Source organism: Bos grunniens, chromosome X (genome assembly GCF_055505025.1).
Source record: "Bos grunniens cultivar Pamir isolate PY7600 chromosome X, Bosgru_T2T1.0, whole genome shotgun sequence".
Taxonomy (NCBI): Eukaryota; Metazoa; Chordata; class Mammalia; order Artiodactyla; family Bovidae; genus Bos; species Bos grunniens.
The window spans coordinates 61,197,973-61,210,740 of record NC_141194.1 but is presented as its reverse complement, the minus strand read 5'-3'; the positions used below and the strand labels follow the sequence as shown (position 1 = coordinate 61,210,740).

General features: G+C 38.7%; 1 non-coding gene across 1 annotated transcript; it reads right to left on the bottom strand.

The window, feature by feature from the left end:
- Window positions 1–12,313: 12,313 nt before the first annotated feature.
- Window positions 12,314–12,420, bottom strand: LOC147340548 (U6 spliceosomal RNA). Its single transcript, XR_015160025.1, has one exon. It is a non-coding gene; the product is annotated as a U6 spliceosomal RNA (small nuclear RNA).
- Window positions 12,421–12,768: the final 348 nt, after the last annotated feature.

Below are 12,768 nucleotides of genomic sequence, written 5' to 3'. Positions count from 1 at the left end.
CTGGGGCAAGTACTGAAGATGTTCAAGGCTGAAAGAGGGTGAATATTAAAGTAACTTTTAAAAGAATACTCCTGCGTGTCCCTATCTCTTTTTCTGTCTCATCTCGGGACTTTCTCAGTGTTTCAGACTCCAGTTCACCTCGCCCCAGGCTAACATGAGATCAGGCAATACATCCATTGTTGATGTGAGCAATATATGCTAGAGTGCCAGTTGGGGCAAATAAATACTAATTTTCCACTTTTAACAAACAGGGTAGGGGATGATGTGAAATAGGGAGCTTTATTTTTTTTGGTTGGGCAATCTAGGAAAGCACACAAGTAGTAAACGTAAAAGAATGTGGCTGTAGTGTGATGAAATTCCCAAACTAATGAGGTGTGTGTGTGTTGTTCTGTTTTGTTTAAATATTCTTATAATTCACCTTGTCAGACCAAGCACATTTTCAGTACTTGTGCAATACTGATGGGAAAAATATTAAAAATGACACCAGTAGATATGAAACTTAAAAAAAAAATGTTACAAGAGAATATTATGTACAATTCCTCAGGCTCAGCTTCAGTCTCCCATACATCCTCCACCACCCCTGCCAGTACCATTCTCATCCCCAATGCCACCCCTACCCTGTCCTGACCTCAGCACTCTTATCAGGTTACCAAGTCCCTTCTGGCTTTCCTGAGGCCTTTAATAAACTTTTCTGTTTCCTTGCCAACCTCCAAAGTTAGTTATCTCTCCCCAACTGAAAACCACAACTGTAACACCTAACCTTATCTCTTGGCCTCTTTGCCACTAATTTCAAGACGGCCTTGGTGCTGGCTTAAGAGGAGGACAGGCCATACAACAATTGTTGAGAAAGTCAGTGTTTGGCTTACCTAGGGGTTATTTCAGTCTAAAAATGCCAGTGTTCCTCATTTAACTAATAGGGTACAAGTTGAATGTGAGATAATATGCTATGAAGAGAGAAACTCAGGAAAGAAAGTTGAAGAGAAAGGGGGTGGCATAGGGCTACACTCCTAAAATAGTAATTATTTTATGTTCTTAATTGCAACCATATCTCACAAAATTTCCAAACTGATTCATTACTCTTTAATACGCTACACTCATTACCCTCTGTGAACATTTACCCTACATCAGGAGTCACAGGCTTGCCCCAAATAGCTTAGAAACTTTGTAAGTGGTGAAAGTGGGATTAACAGACCAATGGGTATGAAGAACTTTGTTGGTTGTTCTAACTCTGAATACTACTGGAAAATATTGAGGAAACAGGTAGTTTTCTGAAGAAATGGTCAAAATTAACTCAAAAAGGAAGCAGCATATTTCATTAGGACAAAATTTTGGAAGAAAATAAATTTTAATATATAAAAAGCAAGGTGCAGAACAGTTTACATGGTATGCTATCATCTCTGTAAAAAAGTAGAAGGGAATGTATATCCATGTATTTGAATATTCACACTATGTCCCAGTGGCTACAAAGAAACTGGTAACAGTGGTTGCCTCTGAGGGAGAAACTGGTGGACTGGCAATAAAGTGGGAGGGACTGTTTATTGACTTTCAAGGGAGGGCTATTCATTGTATGACCTTTCATCCAGTTTGAAATTTTTACTATATACATGTGTTACGTGTTACTTTAAAAAAAAAAAAAAAAAGAGTTGACAAAGAACTATCCTCCCCTCCCACCCCCAAGGTACTGAATGGGTTTGAAGGCTACTGTTAGGGAAGAAGAAATTTTCCTTTATTCATCTACATTCTTCTGGCTTATCTAAGAATTAAATTGACAGGAGAAAGATTAACAGGAGAAAATCAAACAAGGTTTAATAACATTTCTGGGAAGAGACCCAGAAAATCTGGTAACTCACCAAAATGGCCCAAACCCTCACCTTAAATACCATCCTCAGCTAAAGACAAAATAGGCTTTTGAGGGTGGGGAGAGTCAATTATGGGAGGTTACCAGGAAAAGCAACAGTAAACAAGGGTGATTAAGGAAGATTTAAGTAGTTCATATTTATGACCATGGTCAGAACAAGTATGATTGGTTGGCCAACTGAAGGCCTCCAATCTAGCAATATCAGAAGTGGCTCAAACAGAAATATAACTTCTTTCTTCTAGCGTAATTTTTCTAAGACCAAGTGACCAAGTGAAGTTGCTCAGGCATGTCCAACTCTTTGTGACTCCATGGACTGTAGCCTACCACGCTTCTCCATCCAAGGGATTTTCCAGGCAAGAGTACTGGAGGGGATTGCCATTTCCTTCTCCAGAGGACCTTCCTGACCCAGGGATCGAACCTGGGTCTCCTGCATTGTAGGCAGAGGCTTTACTGTCTGAGCCACAAGGGAAGTCCTAATTTAGGGTTGTCCAATTAGAGCCTTGGAGAAATCCACCAAGAAGTACTTTTTTTTAAATTAATTAATTTATTTATTTTACTTTACAATATTGTATTGGTTTTGCCATACATTGACTTGAATCTACCATGAGTGTACATGTGTTCCCCATCCTGAACCCCCCTCCCACCTCCCTCCCCATCCTATCACTCAGGGTCATCCAAGTGCACCAGCCCTGAGCACCCTCCCTCATGCATCGAACCTGGACTGGCAATCTGTTTCACATATGATATTTTACATGTTTCAATGCCATTCTCCCATATCCTCCTGCCCTCGCCGTCTCCCACAGAGTCCAAAAGACTGTTCAATACATCTGTGTCTCTTTTGCTGTCTCGCATACAGGGTTACCGTTACCTTCTTTCTAAATTCCATATGTCTGCATTAGTATACTGTATTGATGTTTTTCTTTCTGGCTTACTTCACTCTGTATAATAGGCTCCAGTTTCATTCACCTCATTAGAACTGCTTCAAATGCATTCTTTTTAATGGCTAAGTAATATTCCATTGAGTATATGTACCACAGCTTTCTTATCCATTCATCTGCTGACAGACATCTAGGTTGCTTCCATGTCCTGGCTATTATAAACAGTGCTGCAATGAACATTGGGGTACACGTGTCTCTTTCAATTCTGGTTTCCTCAGTGTGTATGCCCAGCAGTGGGATTGCTGGTTCATATGGCAGTTCTATTTCCAATTTTTTAAGGAATCTCCACACTGTTCTCCATAGTGGCTGTACTAGTTTGCATTCCCACCAATAGTGTAAGAGGGTTCCCTTTTCTCCACACCCTCTCCAGCATTTATTGCTTGTAGACTTTTGGATAGCAGCCATTCTGACTGGCTTGAAATGGTACCTCATTGTGGTTTTGATTTGCATTTCTCTGATAATGAGTGATGTTGAGCATCTTTTCATGTGTTTGTTAACCATCTGTATGTCTTCTTTGGAGAAATGTCTGTTTAGTTCTTTAGCCTACTTTTTGATTGGGTCACTTATTTTTCTGGAATTGAGCTGCAGGAGTTGCTTGTATATTTTTGAGATTAATTCTTTGTCTGTTGCTTCATTTCCTATTATTTTCTCCCATTCTGAAGGCTGTCTTTTCACCTTGCTTATAGTTTCCTTTGTTGTGCAGAAGATTTTAATTTTAATTAGGTCCCATTTATTTTTGCTTCTATTTCCAATATTCTGGGAGGTGGGTCATAAAGGATCTTGCTGTGGTTTATGTTGGAGAGTGTTTTGCCTATGTTTTCCTCTAGGAGTTTAATAGTTTCTGGTCTTACGTTTAGATCTTTAATCCATTTTGAGTTTATTTTTGTGTATGGTGTCAGAAAGTGTTCTAGTTTCATTCTTTTACAAATGGTTGACCAGTTTTCCCAGCACCACTTGTTAAAGAAATTGTCTTTTCTCCATTGTGTATTCTTGCCTCCTTTGTCAAAGATAAGGTGTCCATAGGTGCATGGATTTATCTCTGGGCTCTCTATTTTGTTCCATTGATCTATATTTCTGTCTTGTGCCAGTACCATACTGTATTGATGACTGTGGCTTTGTAGTAGAGCCTGAAGTCAGGCAGGTTGATTCCTCCAGTTCCATTCTTCTTTCTCAAGATTGCTTTGGCTATTCGAGGTTTTTGTATTTCCATACAAATTGTGAAATTATTTGTTCTAATTCTCTGAAAAATACCATTGGTAGCTTGATAGGGATTGCATTGAATCTACAGATTGCTTTGGGTAGTATACTAATTTTCACTATATTGATTCTCCCAATCCATCAACATGGTATATTTCTCCGTCTATTTGTGTCCTTTTTGTTTTCTATATATAGGTCTTTTGTTTCTTTAGGTAGATATATTCCTAAGTATTTTATTCTTTTCATTGCAATGGTGAATGGAGTTGTTTCCTTAATTTCTCTTTCTGTTTTCTCATTGTTAGTATATAGGAATGCAAGGGATTTCTGTGTGTTAATTTTATATCCTGAAATTTTACTATATTCATTGATTAGCTCTAGTAGTTTTCTGGTGAAGTCTTTAGGGTTTTTTATGTAGAGGATCATGTCATCTGCAAACAGTGAGAGTTTTACTTCTTCTTTTCCAATATGGATTCCTTTTATTTCTTTTTCTGCTCTGATTGTTATGGCCAGAACTTCAAAAACTATGTTGAATAGTAGTGGTGACAGTGGGCACCCTTGTCTTGTTCCTGACTTTAAGGGAAATGCTTTCAATTTTTCACCATTGAGGATAATGTTTGCTGAGGGTTTGTCATATATAGCTTTTATTATGTTGAGGTATGTTCCTTCTATTCCTGCTTTCTGGAGGGTTTTTTATCATAAATGGATGTTGAATTTTATCAAAGGCTTTCTTTGTATTTATTGAGATAATCATATGGTTTTTATTTTTCAATTTGTTAATGTGGTGTATTACATTGATTGATTTGCAGATATTGAAGAATCCTTGCATCCCTGGGATAAAGCCCATGTGGTCATGATGTATGATTTTTTAAATATGTTGTTGGATTCTGTTTGCTAGAATTTTTTTAAGGATTTTTGCATCTATGTTCATCAGTGATATTGGCCTGTAGTTTTCTTTTTTTGTGTGGCATCTTTGTCAGGTTTTGGTATTAGGGTGATAGTGGCCTCATAGAATGAGTTTGGAAGTTTACCTTCCTCTGCAATTTTCTGGAAGAGTTTGAGTAGGATAGGTGTTAGTTCTTTGCTAAATTTTTGGTAGAATTCAGCTGTGAAGCCATCTGGTCCTGGGCTTTTGTTTATTGGAAGATTTCTGATTATAGTTCCAATTTCCATGCCTGTTACCAAGAAGTTCTTGATGTAGGTAATTGACCATAAATCTAACAATTGGATTAATTTTTAAACTCTACATGGTACTTGGGCCCCTGATAGAAAAACATTTGAGTTATGTTCAAAAGTCAAAGAAATGAAAAAAAAAAAAACTATAAATAATCATGTGGGTCAGATCCAGCATCTGGGCATAGCTATCTCCTTCTAATGTCTTCTTCTTATCCTGGGGTGGAAGTAGTTTCACCTCTGTTTGAGCATTATTTTAAGGTGAGTTTGAGGTCAGCAGTCCTCTCTATTGACAAGTCCAGTGCAGGGGCCCTTTCTAAGTGGGAAACAGGAATCTAAGAATCAATTCTCTTTAGTTATGCTGTGCATAACTGGGGCTTCGCTGGTGGCTCAGATGATAAAGCATCTGCCTGCAATGTGGGAAACCCGGGTTTGATCCCTGGGTCAGGAAGATCCCCTGAAGAAGGAAATGGCAACCCACTCCAGTACTCTTGCCTGGAAAATCCCATGAACAGAGGAGCCTGGTAGGCTACAGTCCATGGCGTCACATAGAGTCAGACAGGGCTGAGCCACTACTTAAGTAAATAAGTAAGTAATTCTGTGCAAGAGTTAATTAAGGGAATCTAACAAGGGTCCTTTAGGTTAGAGAGAGTCGTTTCAATAATATCTTTTATATTATACATCATCTCCTGGTTGTAGGCCATAGGTCACCCACTCTTCATATAAAAATAGATCTATGTGATAAGCTTCAGAAACAATCTTAGCATGTCCTTCTAATAATTGAACTAAAATTTTGTCACAATGCAAGATAGTAACAAAGACATCCATGAAGGGAGTCTTGGGCAGTAAGTACAAAATCTCAGAGACAATTATCAGCATTCACAGAAACAATCATTTTCTCTCTAAAATTACACTCGTTTCTACAATATATACCCAAATGAAGACTAACTTATTTGCAAAACAAGTCTGGTTTCAGTAAATTTTGCGTGATTATTTGCATAAGTATAAATAATCATTATAGGGGACTGGAATGCAAAAGTAGGAGGTCAAGAAACACCTGGAGTAACAGGTAAATTTGGCCTTGGAATACAGAATGAAGCAGGGCAAAGACTAATAGAGTTTTGCCAAGAAAATGCACTGGTCATAACAAACACCCTCTTCCAACAACACAAGAGAAGACTCTACACATGGACATCACCAGATGGTCAACACTGAAATCAGATTGATTATATTCTTTGCAGCCAAAGATGGAGAAGCTCTATACAGTCAGCAAAAACAAGACTGGGAGCTGACTGTGGCTCAGACCATGAACTCCTTATTGCCAAATTCAGACTTAAATTGAAGAAAGTAGGGAAAACCACTAGACCATTCAGGTATGACCTAAATCAAATCCTTTATGATTATACAGAGGAAGTGAGAAATAGATTTAAGGGCCTAGATCTGATAAATAGAGTGCCTGATAAACTATGGAATGAGGTTCATGACATTGTACAGGAGACAGGGATCAAGACCATTCCCATAGAAAAGAAATGCAAAAAAGCAAAATGGCTGTCTGGGGAGGCCTTACAAATAGCTGTGAAAAGAAGAGAAGCAAAAAGCAAAGGAGAAAAGGAAAGATCTAAGCATCTGAATGCAGAGTTCCAAAGAATAGCAAGAAGAGATAAGAAAGCCTTCCTCAGGGATCAATGCAAAGAAATAGAGGAAAACAACAGAATGGGAAAGACTAGGGATCTCTTCAAGAAAATCAGAGATACCAAAGGAACATTTCATGCAAAGATGAGCTCGATAAAGGACAGAAATGGTATGGACCTAACAGAACCAGAAGATATTAAGAAGAGGTGGCAAGAATACACAGAAGAACTGTACAAAAAAGATCTTCACGACCCAGATAATCACAATGGTGCGATCACTGACCTAGAGCCAGACATCCTGGAATGTGAAGTCAAGTGAGCCTTAGGAAACATCACTACGAACAAAGCTAGTGGAGGTGATGGAATTCCAGTTGAGCTATTCCAAATCCTGAAAGATGATGCTGTGAAAGTGCTGCACTCAATATGCCAGCAAATTTGGAAAACTCAGCAGTGGCCACAAGACTGGAAAAGGTCAGTTTTCATTCCAATCCCAAAGAAAGGCAATGCCAAAGAATGCTCAAACTACCGCACAATTGCACTCATCTCACACGCTAGTAAAGTAATGCTCAAAATTCTCCAAGCCAGGCTTCAGCAATATGTGAACTGCGAACTTCCTGATGTTCAAGCTGGTTTTAGAAAAGACAGAGGAACCAGAGATCAAATTGTCAACATCTGCTGGATCATCGAAAAAGCAAGAGAGTTCCAGAAAAACATCTATTTCTGCTTCATTGACTATGCCAAAGCCTTTGACTGTGTGGATCACAATAAACTGTGGAAAATTCTGAAAGAGATGATAATACCAGACCACCTGATCTGCCTCTTGAGAAATTTGTATGCAGGTCAGGAAGCAACAGTTAGAACTGGACATGGAACAACAGATTGGTTCCAAATAGGAAAAGGAGTTCATCAAGGCTGTATATTGTCACCCTGTTTATTTAACTTATATCCAGAGTACATCATGAGAAATGCTGGGCTGGAAGAAACACAAGGTGGAATCAAGATTACTGGGAGAAATATCAATAACCTCAGGTATGCAGATGATACCACCCTTATGGCAGAAAGTGAAGAGGAACTAAAAAGCCTCTTGATGAAGGTGAAAGTGGAGAGTGAAAAAGTTGGCTTAAAGCTCAACATTCAGAAAACTAAGATCATGGCATCCGGTCCCACCACTTCATGGGAAATAGATGGGGAAACAGTGGAAACAGTGTCAGACTTTATATTGGGGGGCTCCAAAATCACTACAGATGGTGACTGCAGCCATGAAATTAAAAGACGCTTACTCCTTGGAAGGAAGGTTATGACCAACCTAGATAGCATATTCAAAAGCAGAGACATTACTTTGCCAACAAGGGTTCGTCTAGTCAAGGCTATGGTTTTTCCTGTGGTTATGTATGGATGTGAGAGTTGGACTGTGAAGAAGGCTGTGCACCGAAGAATTGATCCTTTGAACTGTGGTGTTGGAGAAGACTCTTGAGAGTCCCTTGGACTGCAAGGAGATCCAACCAGTCCATTCTGAAGGAGATCAGCCCTGGGATTTCTTTGAAAGGAATGATGCTAAAGCTGAAACTCCAGTACTTTGGCCACCTGATGCGAAGAGTTGACTCATTGGAAAAGACTCTGATGCTGGGAGGGATTGGGGGCAAGAGGAGAAGGGGACGACAGAGGATGAGATGGCTGGATGGCATCACTGACTCGATGGACGTGAGTCTGAGTGAACTCCAGGAGTTGGTGATGGACAGGGAGGCCTGGCGTGCTGTGAAACATGGGGTCGCAAAGAGTCAGACATGACTGAGTGACTGATCTGATCTGATAATCATGCAGGCTTTTTTAAGTTGGCTGTGCTGGAACCTTCCATAAGAAATATCAGATTGAATTTTAATAAAAGGCCTCTCAAGGTCAGAAAAGTCATAGCAAAGACTTGTCATCAGATCTGCCTGTACTATTTATATTTATATCTATATAGATATATATAGATCAGGTGAATACCCCTCTGCTCGGGGTCCTCAAAATATTTTGAGGTTCTTGGCCTTCAAGGTAGTAACCTTTCTTATTTATCTGGTAAGGCTGCTGGGCTCCGTGTAAGTAAGGTAACAGGTTGTTTTTCCAAGGGGCTTTGTTATGGTTGTTGTTCAGTCACTCAATTGTGTCCAACTCTTTGCAACTCCATAGACTGCAGCACACCAGGCTTCCCTGTCCTTCACCACCTCCCAGAGTTTGTTCAAACTCATGTCCATTAGGTCAGTGATGCCATCCAACTATCTCATCCTCTGTTGCCATCTTCTCTTGCCCTCAATCTTTCCAAGCATCAGGGTCATTTCCAGTGAGTCAGCTTTTCACATCAGGTGGCCTAAGCATTGGAGCTTCAGCTTCAGCATCAGTCCTTCCAATGAATATTCAGGGTTGATTTCCCTTAGGATTGACTGGTTCAATCTCCCTGCAGTCCAAGGGACTTGCAAGAGTCTTCCCCAGTACCACAGTTCAAAAGCATTGATTCTTTGACATTCAGCATTTTCCATAGTCCGACTCTCACATCCATACATGACCACTGGAAAAAGCGCAGTTTTGACCATATGGTCATACTCATTGGTCTTTTCCAGTGAGTTGGCTCTTTGCATCAGATGGCTGGAGTGTTGGAGCTTCAGCTTTAGCAACAGTCCTTCCAATCAATATTTAGGATTCATTTCTTTCAGGATTGACTGCTTTGCTCTCCTTGCAGTCCAAGGGAATCTCAAGAGTCTTCTCCAACACCATAATTCAGGGGCATCAGTTCTTCAGTGCTCAGCCTTCTTTGTGGTCTGGCTGTCACATCTGTACATGATGACTGGAGGAACCACAGCTTTGACTTTGTGGACCTTTGTCAGCAGGGTGATGTCTCTGCTTTTGAATATGCTGTCCAGGGAATATAGCTGAAGATGTCAAAGAAATCAGAAGAGAGTGAAAAGAAGTGGAAACAATTTTTTAAATGTGTGGATTGAAACTTTATAAAAAATTTTTAAGTATAATGTTAATTAACAAACAATAATAGGAATACTTGTGCATTGTTGGTAGGAATATAAATTGGTGCGGCCATTATGAACACAGTTTGGAGTTTCCTCAAAAGAGGAAAAATAGAACTACCTTAAGATCCAGCAAGCCATTCCTGGATATATATCTAAAGAAGATGAAAACAGATATAAAAAGATATCTGTACTCCCATGTTCATTGTGTGTTCACAACAGCTAAGGGAGATTCATAGGTGTAGCAGTGCTGGACTTCCTCTGCTCTCAGTGTAGCAATTTATCTGATTCATAATCCTCAAGATGGCAGAGTAGAAGGATGTGCACTCACCTTCTATGAGAACACCAAAATTGAAACTAGCTGCTGAACAACCATCAACAAGAGGATGTTTGAACCCAGGAAAGAAAGATACCCCATGTCCAAGGACAAAGGAGAAGCCACAATGAGATTATAGGAGGGGCACAATCACGTTAAAATCAAATCTCATACTCGCTGGGTGGCAACCCACAAACTGGAGAACAATAATACCAAGGAAGTTCTTGCACTGTTGGGAAGGTTCTAAGCCCCACAATATGAGACTTCCCAACCTGGGGATTTGGCAAAGGGACTGGGAATCCCCAGGGAATCTGACTTTGAAGGATAGCGGGATTTGATTACAGAACTTCCACAGGATTGGGGGAAACAGAGACTCTTGGAAGGCACAAACAAAACCTTGTGTTCACCAGGACCCAGGGGAAAGGAACAGTGATTCCACAGGAAACTGAGCCAGACCTGCCTGTGAGTGTTTGAGGGTCTCCTGCAAAGGTGTAGGTTGGACTTGGCCTGCTGCAAGGACAGGAACTCTGGCCACCACAGTCCAGGAAGGTGCATATTAGCATAAATCCTTTTGGAGGTTGCCTTTAGCCCTACCATAGAGCCTGTCATCTCCAGTACTGGGCAACCTCAGCCAAACAACCAACTAGGAGGGAGCACAGCCCCACCCATTAGCAGAAAACTGAATTAAAGATTTACTGAGCATGGCCCTGCCCACCAGAGCAAGACCCAGTCTTACCCACAGCCAGTCCCTCCCATCAGCAAGTTTGCACAATCCTCTTACCTTCTTTCATCAGAGGACAGACAGAAGAACTACAATCCTAATGGGCTTTATCGCTCCATAAAGTTCACCTTAGTTCTTTAAAGCAATCTGGTCATATCTGATTCTATGGATTTTCTCAAATATGATATTCCAGTCAAAACCATGGTAATATAACCCCAATGTTTCCAGTGTGTCCTGTTTTAAGAACAGATTCTTATCAAACATGTAAATAATTATATTGCCATAAAAATAAGAATACTCACTAAGAGTTTCTAAATTCTGTAGGAATTTAGAGAGAAAAGATGAATGTTACAATTCTGCTTACAAAGTTAAAATGTACCAATTGCTGTAAGTCATAGTTAACTTAAGGGGAACAGTTTCCTTCTATTTGGACAACAAAGATTAAAAGCTAGTTATATTTCAGACAAAAAGTCGTACAAACTAACATTCAGCCTATGTAATTAATTCTTGTTGATCATGATCTTCTGTTAACAGTTTTATGAAGTCATCAGGGTTTCCACTAGAATTTAATTTCAAATTCCACTTTAATTTCTTAACTAGTTCACTGGTATGAGCTGAAAGTTATCAGAAACCTGGTGTGTCAAAAAGTTCTTTCTATGAATATTTTTGAAGATGAAGCATTTTTGCAAAAGCATCAGAGTACAGAAATAACTGTCTATTGAAGACAAAAAACTTAAAAAGCAAGGTTAAAAACCTGTTTACAATGCAATTGTCAAAGAAATTTGCTATTGTAGTGGAATATAATATTAAAATATTAGCTAGAATTATGATTGATGACATCACACCAGGACATATTTAAATTTTAGAAATTTCATTTGATTTTTAGATCTTTTATATTAATGACATTTATCTATACAATGCAACCTAAGAAGGTTTATCTCTACTCATTTAACAAAGCCCATGTAATTTAACTTACCAAATAAGTATTAATTAGTTTAATGTCTTTCTTTGATAAGAGAAAACATCTTGAGGTGCTCCAGGGGTGTTCTAGAAAACCTCAAAGTTAGCTAGAGGTCAAAAGAACTTCATTTAGAATTTGATTTAGGGGAAGTTTGTCAACTATATTAAAAAGGTTTTAAAACACTTAATCAAATAGGATCATAGGTCACTATGTAACAATACTTAGTTATCCACCCAAAAGTGATGAAAGATTTCGAATGCAAATACAGAAATTACAACAGTTTACTCAAAAGGTAAAAAAAGAGAAAACTTTATTATCAAGAGCATATCAATATCTGTTATTAGTTCAGTCACTCAGTCGTCTCTCTCTCTCTCTCTCTCTATATATATATATATATACACACACATTCTTTTACATGTTCTTTTTCATTATGGTTTATCACAGGATATTGAATATAGTTTTCTATACTAGACAGTAGAACCCTGTTCTTTACCATTCTATCTATAATAGTTTGCATCTGTTAATAAAAATATAGAATGCTTCTGAAATGTGTGTGCCATCCTTGCACAGGGGTCATGCTAATCTTCTCTGTGTGATTCCAATTTTAGTATATGTGCTGCCAAAGCCTGCACTCTGTCTTTCTCTAAAACTACCTTTAGGACAAATTACTTTATCTTCCTGGAAATAAATGTGTTTCCATTCCTCATATCTTCTTTTTTCTTGAAAGCAAAGATGTAAAGTAAAAAAAATTCTTTACTAATTTTAGTGGTTTTAATTACATATTTTAATTAGAATTCTCAACTCTTAAAAACCTACATTTCTAACAAAAACTAAGAAGTAAGCCATTATGAATATTAGCATTCTGTAGATTGGCAAACTTCTAAATACTACTTATGATTTTTTAGAACTATGTGCTTTTTTATAGAAGATATCTCCATGTGGCACCAAACATATTTACTAAATAGTCCTTAATATCTTTA